General features: G+C 48.6%; 1 pseudogene; it reads left to right on the forward strand.

The window, feature by feature from the left end:
- Positions 1-9,966: 9,966 nt before the first annotated feature.
- LOC147096978 (uncharacterized) lies at positions 9,967-15,045 on the forward strand (annotated as a pseudogene).
- The last annotated feature ends 1,696 nt before the right edge of the window (positions 15,046-16,741 follow it).

Consider the following 16,741-nt stretch of genomic DNA (forward strand, 5'->3'; position numbering starts at 1 on the left):
ACAGTGAGGGGTGTGGGGTATATCAGTGTGTTACAGTGAGGGGTGTGGGGTATATCAGTGTTAAAGTGAGGGGTGTGAGGTATATCAGAGTGTTACAGTGAAGGGTGTGGGGTATATCAGAGTGTTACAGTGAGGGGTGTGGGTTATATCAGAGTGTTACAGTGAGGGGTGTGGGGTATATCAGAGTGTTACTGTGAGGGGTGTGGGTTATATCAGAGTGTTACAGTGAGGGGTGTGGGGTATATCAGAGTGTTACAGTGAGGGGTGTGGGGTATATCAGTGTTACAGTGACGGGTGTCGGGTATATCAGAGTGTTACATTGAGGGGTGTGGGGTATATCAGTGCTACAGTGAGGGGTGTGGGGTATATCAGAGTGTTACAGTGAGGGGTGTGGGGTATATCAGAGTGTTACAGTGAGGGGTGTGGGATATATCAGTGTTACAGTGAGGGGTGTGGGGTATATCAGTGTGTTACAGTGAGGGGTGTGGGGTATATCAGAGTGTTACAGTGGGTATATCAGAGTGTTACAGTGAAGGGTGTGGGGTATATCAGTGTGTTACAGTGAGGGGTGTGGTGTATATCAGTGTGTTACAGTGAGGGGTGTGGGGTATATCAGTATTACAGTGAGGGGTGTGGGGTATATCAGTGTTATAGTGAGGGGTGTGGGGTATATCAGAGTGTTACAGTGAAGGGTGTGGGGTATATCAGAGTGTTACAGTGAGGGGTGTGGGTTATATCAGAGTGTTACAGTGAGGGCTGTGGGGTATATCAGTGTGTTACAGTGAGGGGTGTGGGGTATATCAGAGTGTTACAGTGAGGGGTGTGGGATATATCAGAGTGTTTCATTGAGGGGTGTGGGGTATATCAGAGTGTTACAGTGAGGGGTGTGGGGTATATCAGTGTTACAGTGAGGGGTGTGGGGTATATCAGTGTGTTACAGTGAGGGGTGTGGGGTCGTACTGGAGTCGTACTGCCAGACTTGGGCCCTGACAATAAATCCCCAAAAAACCAAAGTCCTTGTGTTCCAGCAAAGATCCAAACATCAGGGACCCAAAATAAATTTCACAGTAGGAACAACCAAAATTGAACAAACCACTAACTACACATACTTGGGCTTAAAAATCAGTTCTACGGGAAACTTCAAACTGGCTGTGAATGAACTGAAAGAGAAAGCAAGAAGGGCTTTCTATGCCATCAAAAAATCAATCCAAATAGAAATCCCAATTAGCATTTGGCTCAAAATTTTCAAATCAGTAATTGAACCAATTGCACTCTATGGCAGTGAGGTATGGGGACCGCTAACTCAACAAGAATTTGCAAAATGGGACAAACACCCAATTGAGATCCTACATGCAGAATTCTGTAAAAGTATCCTCCGGACTCAAAGGAAAACAGTAAACAATGCATGCAGGGCGGAACTAGGCCAATATCCATTAATAATCACTATCCAAAAAAGAGCCACCAAATTTTGGAATCACCTACAAATGAGCGATCCCCAATGCTATCACTACGACGCCCTGAAATGCCAAGAGCTGACCATAAAGAAGAATACCCTCAGTCAACTAGTCCTGGGACTCAGTGAAGTAACTACTAACAATACTAACAATAACCAGCCCCAGGACAGTGACAGGGTAACACAAAGAATTCGACCCAACACAATCGTCGCTAAGCAAAAGGAAAACTACCTGACATATTGGGCAGAAACAACAAAAACCCAAAGCAAACTCAATTGCTACTTGGCCCTAAACAGACAATACAACATAGCTGATTACCTGACCATGGTAAAGGATAACAAACTGAGAAGAACCTTGACAAGGTACAGACTTAGCGAACATAGCCTAGCAATCGAAAAAGGCAGACACAGGCAGACCAGGCTGCCAAGAGAAGACAGGATATGCTCTCACTGCAGTCAGGGAGTAGTGGAGACAGAGATGCACTTCCTCACAGCCTGCGGAAAATATCAGGGCATCAGGGAGAATTTCTACCAAAAATTCTCACAAATATGCCCTGATTTCAGAAATCTGAATGACAACCAAAAACTCCCATTCCTACTGGGAGAGGAGAGAAGCTGTGTAACACTGGCGGCACACTATGTTACAGCTTGCCATGAACAGAGGGACAACCAGTAAACTAAGAAAAGAATATATATAAACAATGCGAATGTATATTTATACACTCAGGGATATACCTGTTTATACACTGTATGAATAGAACTGTGTTTATGTGCTTAACCAGAAATGTATTTTGATGCTTTGGCAACATAAGATGTAACTTATCATTCCAATAAAGCGATTTGAATTGTGAATTGTGAATATCAGAGTGTTACAGTGGGTATATCAGAGTGTTACAGTGAAGGGTGTGGGGTATATCAGTGTGTTACAGTGAGGGGTGTGGTGTATATCAGTGTGTTACAGTGAGGGGTGTGGGGTATATCAGTATTACAGTGAGGGGTGTGGGGTATATCAGTGTTATAGTGAGGGGTGTGGGGTATATCAGAGTGTTACAGTGAGGGGTGTGGTGTATATCAGTGTGTTACAGTGAGGGGTGTGGGGTATATCAGAGTGTTTCTGTGAGGGGTGTGGGGTATATCAGTGTTACAGTGAGGGGTGTGGGGTATATCAGAGTGTTACAGTGAGGGGTGTGGGGCATATCAGTGTGTTACAGTGAGGGGTGTGGGGTATATCAGAGTGTTACTGTGAGGGGTGTGGGGTATAACAGTGTTACAGTGAGGGGTGTGGGGTATATCAGTGTTACAGTGAGGGGTGTGGTGTATATCAGTGTGTTACAGTGAGGGGTGTGGGGTATATCAGTATTACAGTGAGGGGTGTGGGGTATATCAGTGTTACAGTGAGGGGTGTGGGGTATATCAGAGTGTTACTATGAGGGGTGTGGTGTATATCAGTGTGTTACAGTGAGGGGTGTGGGGTATATCAGAGTGTTTCTGTGAGGGGTGTGGGGTATATCAGTGTTACAGTGAGGGGTGTGGGGTATATCAGAGTGTTACAGTGAGGGGTGTGGGGCATATCAGTGTGTTACAGTGAGGGGTGTGGGGTATATCAGAGTGTTACTGTGAGGGGTGTGGGGTATAACAGTGTTACAGTGAGGGGTGTGGGGTATATCAGTGTTACAGTGAGGGGTGTGGGGTATATCAGTGCGTTACAGTGAGGGGTGTGGGGTATATCAGTGTTACAGTGAGGGGTGTGGGGTATATCAGTGTTACAGTGAGGGGTGTGGGGTATATCAGTGTTACAGTGAGGGGTGTGGGGTATATCAGAGTGTTACTATGAGGGGTGTGGTGTATATCAGAGTGCTCCAGTGAGGGGTGTGGGGTATATCAGAGTGTTACTGTGAGGGGTGTGGGGTATAACAGTGTTACAGTGAGGGGTGTGGGATATATCAGTGTTACAGTGAGGGGTGTGGGGTATATCAGTGTTACAGTGAGGGGTGTGGGGTATATCGGAGTGTTACAGTGAGGGGTGTGGGGTATATCAGTGTGTTACAGTGAGGGGTGTGGGGTATATCAGAGTGTTACTGTGAGGGGTGTGGGATATAACAGTGTTACAGTGAGGGGTGTGGGGTATATCAGAGTGTTACAGTGAGGGGTGTGGGGTATATCAGAGTGTTACAGTGAGGGGTGTGGGGTATATCAGAGTGTTACTATGAGGGGTGTGGTGTATATCAGAGTGTTACTGTGAGGGGTGTGGGGTATAACAGTGTTACAGTGAGGGGTGTGGGGTATATCAGTGTTACAGTGAGGGGTGTGGGGTATATCAGTGTGTTACAGTGAGGGGTGTGGGGTATATCAGTGTTACAGTGAGGGGTGTGGGGTATATCAGAGTATTACAGTGAGGGGTGTGGGGTATATCAGAGTGTTACTATGAGGGGTGTGGGGTATATCAGTGTTACAGTGAGGGGTGTGGGGTATATCAGAGTGTTACAGTGAGGGGTGTGGGGTATATCAGTGTTACAGAGAGGGGTGTGGGGTATATCAGTGTTATATGAGGGGTGTGGGGTATATCGGAGTGTTACAGTGAGGGGTGTGGGGTATATCAGTGTGTTACAGTGAGGGGTGTGGGGTATATCAGAGTGTTACTGTGAGGGGTGTGGGGTATAACAGTGTTACAGTGAGGGGTGTGGGGTATATCAGTGTTACAGTGAGGGGTGTGGGGTATATCAGTGTGTTACAGTGAGGGGTGTGGGGTATATCAGTGTTACAGTGAGGGGTGTGGGGTATATCAGTGTTACAGTGAGGGGTGTGGGGTATATCAGTGTTACAGTGAGGGGTGTGGGGTATATCAGAGTGTTACTATGAGGGGTGTGGGGTATATCAGAGTGTTACTGTGAGGGGTGTGGGGTATAACAGTGTTACAGTGAGGGGTGTGGGGTATATCAGTGTTACAGTGAGGGGTGTGGGGTATATCAGTGTGTTACAGTGAGGGGTGTGGGGTATATCAGTGTTATAGTGAGGGGTGTGGGGTATATCAGAGTGCTCCGTGAGGGGTGTGGAGTATATCAGTGTTACAGTGAGGGGTGTGGGGTATATCAGAGTGTTACTATGAGGGGTGCGGTGTATATCAGTATGTTACAGTGAGGTGTGTGGGGTATATCAGAGTGTTACTGTGAGGGGTGTGGGGTATATCAGTGTTACAGTGAGGGGTGTGGGGTATATCAGAGTGTTACAGTGAGGGGTGTGGGGTATATCAGTGTGTTACAGAAAGGGGTGTGGGGTATATCAGAGTGTTACTGTGAGGGGTGTGGGGTATAACAGTGTTACAGTGAGGGGTGTGGGGTATATCAGTGTTACAGTGAGGGGTGTGGGGTATATCAGAGTGTTACTGTGAGGGGTGTGGGGTATAACAGTGTTACAGTGAGGGGTGTGGGGTATATCAGTGTTACAGTGAGGGGTGTGGGGTATATCAGTGTGTTACAGTGAGGGGTGTGGGGTATATCAGTGTTACAGTGTGGGGTGTGGGGTATATCAGAGTGTTACAGTGAGGGGTGTGGGGTATATCAGTGTTACAGTGAGGGGTGTGGGGTATATCAGAGTGTTACAGTGAGGGGTGTGGGGTGTATCAGAGTTTTACTATGAGGGGTGTGGGGTATATCAGTGTTACAGTGAGGGGTGTGGGGTATATCAGAGTGTTACAGTGAGGGGTGTGGGGTATATCAGTGTTACAGTGAGAGGTGTGGGTTATATCAGTGTTACTATGAGGGGTGTGGGGTATATCGGAGTGTTACAGTGAGGGGTGTGGGGTATATCAGTGTGTTACAGTGAGGGGTGTGGGGTATATCAGAGTGTTACTGTGAGGGGTGTGGGGTATAACAGTGTTACAGTGAGGGGTGTGGGATATATCAGTGTTACAGTGAGGGGTGTGGGGTATATCAGTGTTACAGTGAGGGGTGTGGGGTATATCGGAGTGTTACAGTGAGGGGTGTGGGGTATATCAGTGTGTTACAGTGAGGGGTGTGGGGTATATCAGAGTGTTACTGTGAGGGGTGTGGGGTATAACAGTGTTACAGTGAGGGGTGTGGGGTATATCAGTGTTACAGTGAGGGGTGTGGGGTATATCAGAGTGTTACTATGAGGGGTGTGGTGTATATCAGAGTGTTACAGTGAGGGGTGTGGGGTATATCAGAGTGTTACTGTGAGGGGTGTGGGGTATAACAGTGTTACAGTGAGGGGTGTGGGATATATCATTGTTACAGTGAGGGGTGTGGGGTATATCAGTGTTACAGTGAGGGGTGTGGGGTATATCGGAGTGTTACAGTGAGGGGTGTGGGGTATATCAGTGTGTTACAGAAAGGGGTGTGGTGTATATCAGAGTGTTACTGTGAGGGGTGTGGGGTATAACAGTGTTACAGTGAGGGGTGTGGGGTATATCAGTGTTACAGTGAGGGGTGTGGGGTATATCAGAGTGTTACTGTGAGGGGTGTGGGGTATAACAGTGTTACAGTGAGGGGTGTGGGGTATATCAGTGTTACAGTGAGGGGTGTGGGGTATATCAGTGTGTTACAGTGAGGGGTGTGGGGTATATCAGTGTTACAGTGTGGGGTGTGGGGTATATCAGAGTGTTACAGTGAGGGGTGTGGGGTATATCAGTGTTACAGTGAGGGGTGTGGGGTATATCAGAGTGTTACAGTGAGGGGTGTGGGGTGTATCAGAGTTTTACTATGAGGGGTGTGGGGTATATCAGTGTTACAGTGAGGGGTGTGGGGTATATCAGAGTGTTACAGTGAGGGGTGTGGGGTATATCAGTGTTACAGTGAGAGGTGTGGGTTATATCAGTGTTACTATGAGGGGTGTGGGGTATATCGGAGTGTTACAGTGAGGGGTGTGGGGTATATCAGTGTGTTACAGTGAGGGGTGTGGGGTATATCAGAGTGTTACTGTGAGGGGTGTGGGGTATAACAGTGTTACAGTGAGGGGTGTGGGATATATCAGTGTTACAGTGAGGGGTGTGGGGTATATCAGTGTTACAGTGAGGGGTGTGGGGTATATCGGAGTGTTACAGTGAGGGGTGTGGGGTATATCAGTGTGTTACAGTGAGGGGTGTGGGGTATATCAGAGTGTTACTGTGAGGGGTGTGGGGTATAACAGTGTTACAGTGAGGGGTGTGGGGTATATCAGTGTTACAGTGAGGGGTGTGGGGTATATCAGTGTGTTACAGTGAGGGGTGTGGGATATATCAGTGTTACAGTGAGGGGTGTGGGGTATATCAGTGTTACAGTGAGGGGCGTGGGGTATATCAGTGTTACAGTGAGGGGTGTGGGATATATCAGAGTGTTACTATGAGGGGTGTGGTGTATATCAGAGTGTTACTGTGAGGGGTGTGGGGTATAACAGTGTTACAGTGAGGGGTGTGGGGTATATCAGTGTTACAGTGAGGGGTGTGGGGTATATCAGTGTGTTACAGTGAGGGGTGTGGGGTATATCAGTGTTACAGTGAGGGGTGTGGGGTATATCAGAGTGTTACAGTGAGGGGTGTGGGGTATATCAGAGTGTTACTATGAGGGGTGTGGGGGATATCAGTGTTACAGTGAGGGGTGTGGGGTATATCAGAGTGTTACAGTGAGGGGTGTGGGGTATATCAGTGTTACAGTGAGGGGTGTGGGTTATATCAGTGTTACTATGAGGGGTGTGGGGTATATCGGAGTGTTACAGTGAGGGGTGTGGGGTATATCAGTGTGTTACAGTGAGGGGTGTGGGGTATATCAGAGTGTTACTGTGAGGGGTGTGGGGTATAACAGTGTTACAGTGAGGGGTGTGGGGTATATCAGTGTTACAGTGAGGGGTGTGGGGTATATCAGTGTTACAGTGAGGGGTGTGGGGTATATCAGTGTTACAGTGAGGGGTGTGGGGTATATCAGAGTGTTACAGTGAGGGGTGTGGGGTATATCAGAGTGTTACAGTGGGTATCTCAGAGTGTTACAGTGAAGGGTGTGGGGTATATCAGTGTGTTACAGTGAGGGGTGTGGTGTATATCAGTGTGTTACAGTGAGCGGTGTGGGGTATATCAGTGTTACAGTGAGGGGTGTGGGTTATATCAGTGTTACAGTGAGGGGTGTGGGGTATATCGGAGTGTTACAGTGAGGGGTGTGGGGTATATCAGTGTGTTACAGTGAGGGGTGTGGGGTATATCAGAGTGTTACTGTGAGGGGTGTGGGGTATAACAGTGTTACAGTGAGGGGTGTGGGGTATATCAGTGTTACAGTGAGGGGTGTGGGGTATATCAGTGTGTTACAGTGAGGGGTGTGGGATATATCAGTGTTACAGTGAGGGGTGTGGGGTATATCAGTGTTACAGTGAGGGGCGTGGGGTATATCAGTGTTACAGTGAGGGGTGTGGGATATATCAGAGTGTTACTATGAGGGGTGTGGTGTATATCAGAGTGTTACTGTGAGGGGTGTGGGGTATAACAGTGTTACAGTGAGGGGTGTGGGGTATATCAGTGTTACAGTGAGGGGTGTGGGGTATATCAGTGTGTTACAGTGAGGGGTGTGGGGTATATCAGTGTTACAGTGAGGGGTGTGGGGCATATCAGAGTGTTACAGTGAGGGGTGTGGGGTATATCAGAGTGTTACTATGAGGGGTGTGGGGGATATCAGTGTTACAGTGAGGGGTGTGGGGTATATCAGAGTGTTACAGTGAGGGGTGTGGGGTATATCAGTGTTACAGTGAGGGGTGTGGGTTATATCAGTGTTACTATGAGGGGTGTGGGGTATATCGGAGTGTTACAGTGAGGGGTGTGGGGTATATCAGTGTGTTACAGTGAGGGGTGTGGGGTATATCAGAGTGTTACTGTGAGGGGTGTGGGGTATAACAGTGTTACAGTGAGGGGTGTGGGGTATATCAGTGTTACAGTGAGGGGTGTGGGGTATATCAGTGTTACAGTGAGGGGTGTGGGGTATATCAGTGTTACAGTGAGGGGTATATCAGAGTGTTACAGTGAGGGGTGTAGGGTATATCAGTGTTACAGTGAGGGGTGTGGGATATATCAGAGTGTTACAGTGAGGGGTGTGGGGTATATCAGTGTTACAGTGAGGGGTGTGGTGTATATCAGTGTTACAGTGAGGGGTGTGGGGTATATCAGTGTTACAGTGAGGGGTGTGGGGTGTGTCAGAGTGTTACAGTGAGGGGTGTGGGGTATATCAGTGTTACAGTGAGGGGTGTGGGGTATATCAGTGTTACAGTGAGGGGTGTGGGGTATATCAGTGTTACAGTGAGGGGTGTGGGGTGTATCAGAGTGTTACAGTGAGGGGTGTGGGGTGTATCAGAGGGGACAAACACATCTTTCCCTCTCCTTGCCCTTCAGCTTTCCGAAGGGACCGCTCCCTCCGCGACACCCTGGTCCACTCTTCAGTCACCCCCAACACCCCTTCCCCTTGCCATTGCACCTTCCCGTGCAAGCGCAGGAGATGAAACACCTGCCCTTTCACCTCCCCCCTTCCCACTGTCCAGGGCCCCAAACACCCCTTCCAGGTGAAACAGCGATTTACTTGTACTTCTTGCAATTTAGTACACTGTATTCGCTGCTCACGATGCGGTCTCCCCTCCATTGGGGAGACCAAACGCTGATTGGGTGACTGCTTTGCGGAACACCTCCGTTCAGTCCGTAAGGGTGACCCTGAGCTTCCGGTTGCCTGTCACTTTAATTCTCCGCTCCACTCCCGCTCTGATCTCTCTGTCCTTGGCCTCTTGCACCGTTCCAATGAAGCTCAACGTAAGCTCGAGGAACAGCACCTCATCTTTCGATTTGGCACTTTACAGCCTTCCGGACTCAATCTCGAGTGCAACAATTTCAGACCATAACCTCGGCCCCTATTTCTCTCACATGGCAGCTGTTGATCATTCTGCCAGTGCGATTTACACCTCATCTAGACTCATCTTTTGTTTCTTAACATGTCCCATTACCATCTCCATTTGCCTTGCACCATCATCCATTTTGTCATTTACTCTTCCACCCCATCACAGACCTTCTCTTTTGTTCTTTCCTCTGCTACTCCCCCCTTTCCCTGCCTCTGCGCTTTTTTAAAACCTGTTACATCTCTAACTATTTCCAGTTCTTACAAAGGGTCATCGACCTGAAACGTTAACTCTGTTTCTCTCTCCACAGATGCTGCCTGACCTGCTGAACATTTCCAGCATTTTATTTCAGATTTCCAGCATCCGCAGTATTTTGTGTTTGTGTGCTTAAATCTCTATTCTCTGTAATACTGGGTTGTCAGCGTTATTTTGCTGCAGTGTGTTTCCTGGCCAGAAATTGATTTTCCTTATTTAAACATGTGTTGCAAGCCCCAGCAGTCCAGACCTTGGAAGCTGAACCTTCGAAACAGAGAAAAGGTCTTTAAACCGAGAAAGCAGCTTGAAATTGCTTTAAATGTGAATTCATGAGCATTCATAAGCCGTCCGTTTCCCTTCATTTGATGCTTGCCGTTTGACCCATTTGCGGTTTCCCTGAGGTGCTGATGTTTACTCCAGTCCACACAACAGAGCAATTCCTTGTCATGTTTACTTCCCTGGGGTTCGACAGTTACGGCCATTTCGACAGAAAACTGGAGGGGTTTCAACAGGTTACTTGGTCTGCAGACACTCCTGTGAAACACCTTGGGATGTTTTCCTATGTTAAAGGTGCTATATAAATGCAAGTTGTTGTTGTTGTTACAGGCAACGGCCAGGCTATTTAGGAAACTCTCCACCCACACTCTTGTGACGGAGAACAAGAAACGGAGGATCCAAATTCCCATAGAAACATAGAGGATAGGAGCAGGAGTAGGCCATTCGGCCCCTCGAGCCTGCTCCGCCATTCAATGCGATCATGGCTGATCATCCAAGTTCAGTACCCTGTCCCTGCTTTCTCCCCATATCCCTTGATCCCTTTAGCCTTAAGAAATATATCCAACTCCTTCTTGAATATATTTAATGAATTGGCCTCTACTGCCTTCTGTGGCAGAGAATTCCACAGGTTCACCACTCTCTGGGTGAAGAAAGTCCTCCTCATTTCTGTCCTAAATGGCTTACCCCTTATCCTTAGACTGTGACCCCTGGTTCTGGACTCCCCGACCATCGGGAACATCCTTCCTGCATCTAGTCTGTCCAGTCCTGTCAGAATTTTATAAGTTTCAATGAGATCCCCTCTCATTCTTCTAAACTCCAGCGAGTACAAGCCCAATCGACCCAATCTCTCCTCATACGTCATTCCTGCCATCCCAGGTATCAGCCTGGTGAATCTTCGCTGAACTCCTTCCATGGCAAGAACATCCTTCCTCAGATAAGGCGACCAAAACTGCACACAATACTCAAGATGTGGTCTCACCAAGGCCCTGTACAACTGCAGCAAGACATCCTTGTTCCTGTACTCAAACCCTCTCGCTACGAAGGCCAATATACCATTTGCCTTCTTAACTGCCTGCTGCACCTGCATGCTTACCTTCAGCGACTGGTGCACAAGGACACCCAGGTCTCGTTAGACTTCCCCTTCTCCCAATCTATTGCCGTTCAGATAATAATCTGCCTTCCTGTTTTTGCCACCAAAGTGGATAACCTCACATTTATCCACGTTATATTGCATCTACCATGCTTCTGCCCAATCACCCAACCTGTCCAAATCATCCTGCAGTTTCTCGGCACCCTCCTCACAGCACACACGCCCACCCAGCTTTGTGTCGTCTGCAAATTTGGAGATATGACATCTAGTTCCCTCGTCCAGATCATTAATATATATTGTGAATAGCTGGGGTCCTAGGACCAATCCCTGAGGTACCCCACTAGTCGCTGCCTGCCACTCGGAAAAAAACCTGTTTATTCCAACTCTTTGCTTTCTGTCTGCCAACCAGTTCTCTATCCAAGTCAATATCTTGCCCCCAATCCCATGTGCCTTAAATTTACACGCTAATCTCTTACGCTAATCTCCCAGCCACTTCCAGTAGGCCTCGCTGAAACTATGCTGCGTCCACTACGGACAGCCATGGGCCTGTTCCACTGGGTTGAGACTGAATCAGCGGTAGGTATTGCAGTTGGGAAGACTTTTAATTGTGTCGTGTGCCGTTCACGTACCACTGATTGTGCTTTGATTTGAGCCGTGATGCAGTATGGTGGGAGCAGATGGCGAGTGGACTATCACGGGCGCCGTTTGGTAAGTGTGGGAATGACGTGGGAGATCAGCCTGATGGAGTCACGGTCGAGTGCCTGATGGCCTCGGTCTTAAGCGCGAGTACAAAGTACCGACTCCACACCCAGCTCATGCAGAGTCAATCACTAAAACCTCCCGCAGTGGCGCTGGCGTTCCGCGGTGCGGATGGGAGGAGACTCTGAGGGGAGCACCAGGGATGCCACTGCCCTGCTAGTGATTGAAAGTGTATCATCCGCAGCGACCACCATCCATTAACCAGCCCCCGCCAGGTCGCCACTGCAATCGACCAAACCAAACACCACACTTACCCAATCTATACATGGGTACCACCCTCAGGATTCAAGGCAGCGGACTCCCTGGCAGGGTCCAGGGTAGAGGGCAGCAGCAGATCAGGGCACCACCACCCCCACTCTGCACGGAGTGAACTTCCCCAAACTGATAGCTCTGGGTCTCATTGCCATTTCTTTTCCAGATCCCTCGCCATGGGCTGCAAGGCCATCATCACATTGAAATTCACCTCGCGCATACCCACCACCTCCTGAGTCCGGAATGTTTACCTCTCTCTGTCAGGAGACGGCAACTCAACCCGGATGAGATGCAGAGGGTGGAGGAGTTGGCCAAGCTACAACCCGGGAGCAAGCACCTGAAGGTTTATATTCAGCAAGCTAGTAACCCTGCACGATCTGTGAAATCTAAAGACACCAGCCAAAGCAGGCGATGACAGCATGAATGCACTCTGTGATACTCTGGAAAAGATTGAACGGCACGGGACAACAGTGCGTGTTGGCCAGTTCATTGCATTCGTGACACCAGCAATGAAGTCCCGTCTGGAAGCCTTTCCCAAGCTGCCGTTTATTGATGGGACGTACAAGCTCCACCAGTACGACTATCCTCTGCATCAGATTAAGATGCGGAATGAGACAGTTCAGATGCTGGATGAAATCGTGGGTGTGTTCGGTGAAATGATGGGGTCCTGCGTGGATCGGGTGAAGACGGCAATCATGGATAAGGACATTAACGAGATCAATGCATTCAAGAAGCACCTCCCAGCTGTCACGGTGTTACTGTGCCAATTCCATGTTGTACTCAACATGAAGAGGAAGATCTGCAGCTACAACATTGGACCATCCGAGAAAGCAGCAATTGTTTGACATCTGCAGGGAGATGGTTCATGCAGGCTCGGAGGAGAAACTGACATCGTGTGTCGATGGGATTGGGCAGCTTCACCCACCCCTGCAGGAGTATCTGGCAATGAACTGGGTTCCACAGAAGGAGATGTGGGCGATATATTCCTGAAGTAGCATTCTAACTTTCGGGAATAACACCAATAATCAGATCGAGTCGGAGAATGGCCTGCTCCTCTCCTCTTCCTCCATCGCTGGTCCTCCACAATGAGGTCCTGGAGGAGTGCTCCAATGCCACATTCCTGCAGAAGACCTCTTTCAAGCAGGTTGCAGAGTCACCTGTAGATCTCCAGTCCTTCTGTGCAGAGTTCACCAATTACGAGGTGAAGCAGATGTGGGAAAATCATGGTAACCTGGAGACAGTGAGCATCAAGCAGCAGGAAGCGGACACAGTCACTGTGACTTCTGGTGACAAGGAGCCCACTCTGCAGACACACGATGGCCGAGCTACCTGCAGCTGCACCTTCTGCATTCAGCATCTGTTGCCCTGCAAACACGCTGTCACGGTGCAGAGGCATTTGGGTTTGTCTCTGGGGAGACTTGCCCCCGACAGCCATTGCCAATCATCTCGGTCGCGCGTTGAACAGACATGGCTGCTGGAATTACATAAGAACATAAGAAATAGGAGCAGGAGTCGGCCATACGGCCCCTCGAGCCTGCTCCGCCATTCAATAAGATCATGGCTGATCATCGACCTCAACTCCACTTTCCCGCCCGATCTCCATATCCCTTGATTCCCCTAGATTCCAAAAATCTATCGATCTCAGCCTTGAATATACTCAACGACTGAGCCTCCACAGCCCTCTGGGGCAGAGAATTCCAAAGATTCACAACCCTCTGAGTGAAGAAATTCCTCCTCATCTCAGTCTTAAATGGCCGACCCCTTATCCTGAGACTATGCCTCCTAGTTCTAGACACACCAGCCAGGGGGAAACAACCTCTCAGCATCTACCCTGTCAATCCCCTTCAGAATCCTGTATGTTTCAATGAGATCACCTCTTGTTGTTACCGAAGCCCAGCCATGGGCCCTCAACAGCCGTGAGAAGTACAGTATATCTGCCGACATCACATATCGGCTACATGACGTCTTGACCAACATCGGGTCAGAGATTTTCCAGCGAAGAGTCAACTGGCTTGAATGACAGATCCCCAGCTGGCAGCAACGGCTGGGAGATGGGATGGAATGTCTCGATGTAAGTGCTGGGCCAAGTAATGTCTTGCAGACTTTGCATGAAGCAGGCCCCACTGTCCCAACTGCCTCTGGTGACTCTGTGCACTGCACCGTGGGTTGTGAGGACATCAGCAGCAAGTCAGCATCCCTGCCTGATGATGCTCCCAGCCCCTGCTCTCCTGAGCACTCGGACCATACATACACCCGTCTGCACACCACTTCACCTCCCTCACCCGAGCAGCCCTCTTCTCAGCGGCCGGTCACACTGGGACAGCCAGACACCTCGCGGGCCACAACACATGAAAACAATGGTGACCCGCCCAGCCATCGAAGCACAGAGCTGATAATTTCATGGGTGGAGTGTGAGCGTGGATGCTCGCGCTGGTTCCACTGTTGCTGCTTCCCACCTGGAATGTGAGAGCCACGCGTCCTGAGCAATGGCACACTTGTGCTTCGATCAATGCCTGCTGCCTCCAACGTGCAAAAGGTAGCTGAGGCCTTTTCATTCGCAGTTGAAAGAAATGTTGACTTTAAACTCACCTGTGTTGTGAAAGGAAATAAAATAATTTTATCTTGACGTGCCGGGGATCGTCATTCTGATAAGAATATCTATTTTTCTGCAATAGTGAGCGGCCCCTTCCCATCCCATTCCCCCACTCCATAGCCCGGAGTCGGGAATTGAGCGCAAGGTGGGTTACTCAAATGCTGTGCTCTCACCGCTCCCCCACCCACCCCCGACCCTCTCCCACCCATCAAGGGCGGTTTGGTGTAAAATCGAGGCCTTTGTCTCTAAGCTGGACATCGAACTGTCCTGCACACTAGAGCAAAGGTCAGTAGGCCTGCGTCATATCTTTCGCAGGCTTGGCAGAAACCATTCCTGGACAGTAGCCACACATCAAACTGACCCAAGCATTGGGTAAAGGAAGTAAATGTATCATCTGGAACGGAGAGCAAGGTGAGAGTGGTGGGTTAAACATTTCATTTCTCTCCACTTGTTTCAGCGATGGGCAAAGAGGCCTGCGTCGATTTGTTGCAGGCCCACTCATTTGTTCGATATTAGCGGAAGTGTGATCGCTGGAGCTAGGGCACCAGGACTGGAAACCCCCTGAGCATTTAGGCATTCATTCTATTTTTTGGATTTAGGATCGGAAACAAGTAAATCGCTGAAATCTGGGAATCTATTGATACTGATAACTACGAGAATCCCCCTTTCTCACTCTTTGAAAGCAGCTAAAGTGGTTTCCCTGTTGTTGGCCACAAACAGAATTTGCAGGGTGTGTACAGAGCTTTGTATGGACAATATTTACATCAATAGTTGTGGTTAGTCTTTCTGTAAATTCCTTAGTTGATTCAATGTGCGGGTTAGGTTGATTGGCTATGATAAATTGACCCTTAGTGTTAGGGGGATTAAATACGTGGGGTTACGGGGATAGGGTGGGATAGGCTCGATGGGCCGAAATGGCCTCTATCTGCACTGTGGGGTTTCTGTGATTCTGTGAATAACAAACTGCTGTGGGGGATAAAATCTCTGTCGTTCTGGGGTTAAGAAAAAGCGTTTTGTAGGGATCGGCTGTCCAGGAAGACTTGTGACTTTTTCCAGTTTACACACCACCAATGCTTATGGCCAATTTGTGCAGAGTTATGGAGGATTTTGTGGTATGTATCCACATCCATAAGGAATGGGTGGAGACGGGGCAAAGGTTTCTTATATAGAAACGTTATCCCAATCACCTTGAAAGGTATTGTGTTCAGTTAGACGCATTCACTTTTATTCATAGGAAGCGATGATTTTTGGGTACTCAGGAGTTTCCAAGGGATGCTGACAGATGCTTTTTAATAGACTGTTGTAGAAAGCCCTTGCAACCTGTTCATGGTTTGTCTGGGTGAGGGGAGCTGGAAAATCTCAACCGGTAAATTCTCCACTCTGCCTGCAGAACCCAGTAATGCAGGAAACTCTTTATTATCCGGCACCGACGGGACCGGCGTGGTGCTGGTGTATCTAAAAGTCCGGATTACCGAGAGGTATAGTTAAAAGGTACGCGAGCTCCGTACACAGCAACAAATCCAGGCTTCCCTGTTGCTTAGCAACATGTGCAGGAACTCCGGCCACAGACCAAGCGTCCCTGTTGCTTAGCAACAAGTGCATGAACCCCAGTTACACAGCCACAGATCCAGGAACTGCCACTAATATGAAGTAAAACTTACCTGAACCTACTCCTGAATTTTGCCGGTTAACAGAGATTTCCTGCAGCTTAAATTACAACTAAACTCAACATCGGAAATATTGGGTTAAAGGGGGTTCGGTAGCATAGTGGTAATGTCACTGGGTGAGTAATCCAGAGGCCTGGACTAATGATCCAGAGACGTGAATTTAAATTCAGTTCATTAAATAAATCTGGAATAATTACTAGTGTCAGTAATGGTGACCATGAAACTACCAGATTGTTGTAAAAACCCATCTGGTTCACTAATGTCCTTTAGGGATGGAAATCTGCCGTCCTTACCCGGTCTGGCCGGTATGTGACTCCAGACCCACAGCGATGTGGCTGACCCTTAGCTGCCCTCTGCCACTCAGTTGTAACAAACCGCGATAAAGCACTATCAAGGACTGCAACGGTTCAAGAAGGTGGCTCAGCACCACCTTTTCAAGGGCAATTGGGGATGGGCAATAAATGCTGGCCTTGCCAGCGACGCCCACATCCCTGGAACTAATAAAAAAAAGTGATAAATGCAGAAGTATTTCACGTAAACTGCAC

Source organism: Somniosus microcephalus, chromosome 33, assembly GCF_052327205.1.
Source record: "Somniosus microcephalus isolate GS21.2 chromosome 33, FLI_Smic_1.0, whole genome shotgun sequence".
Lineage (NCBI taxonomy): Eukaryota > Metazoa > Chordata > Chondrichthyes > Squaliformes > Somniosidae > Somniosus > Somniosus microcephalus.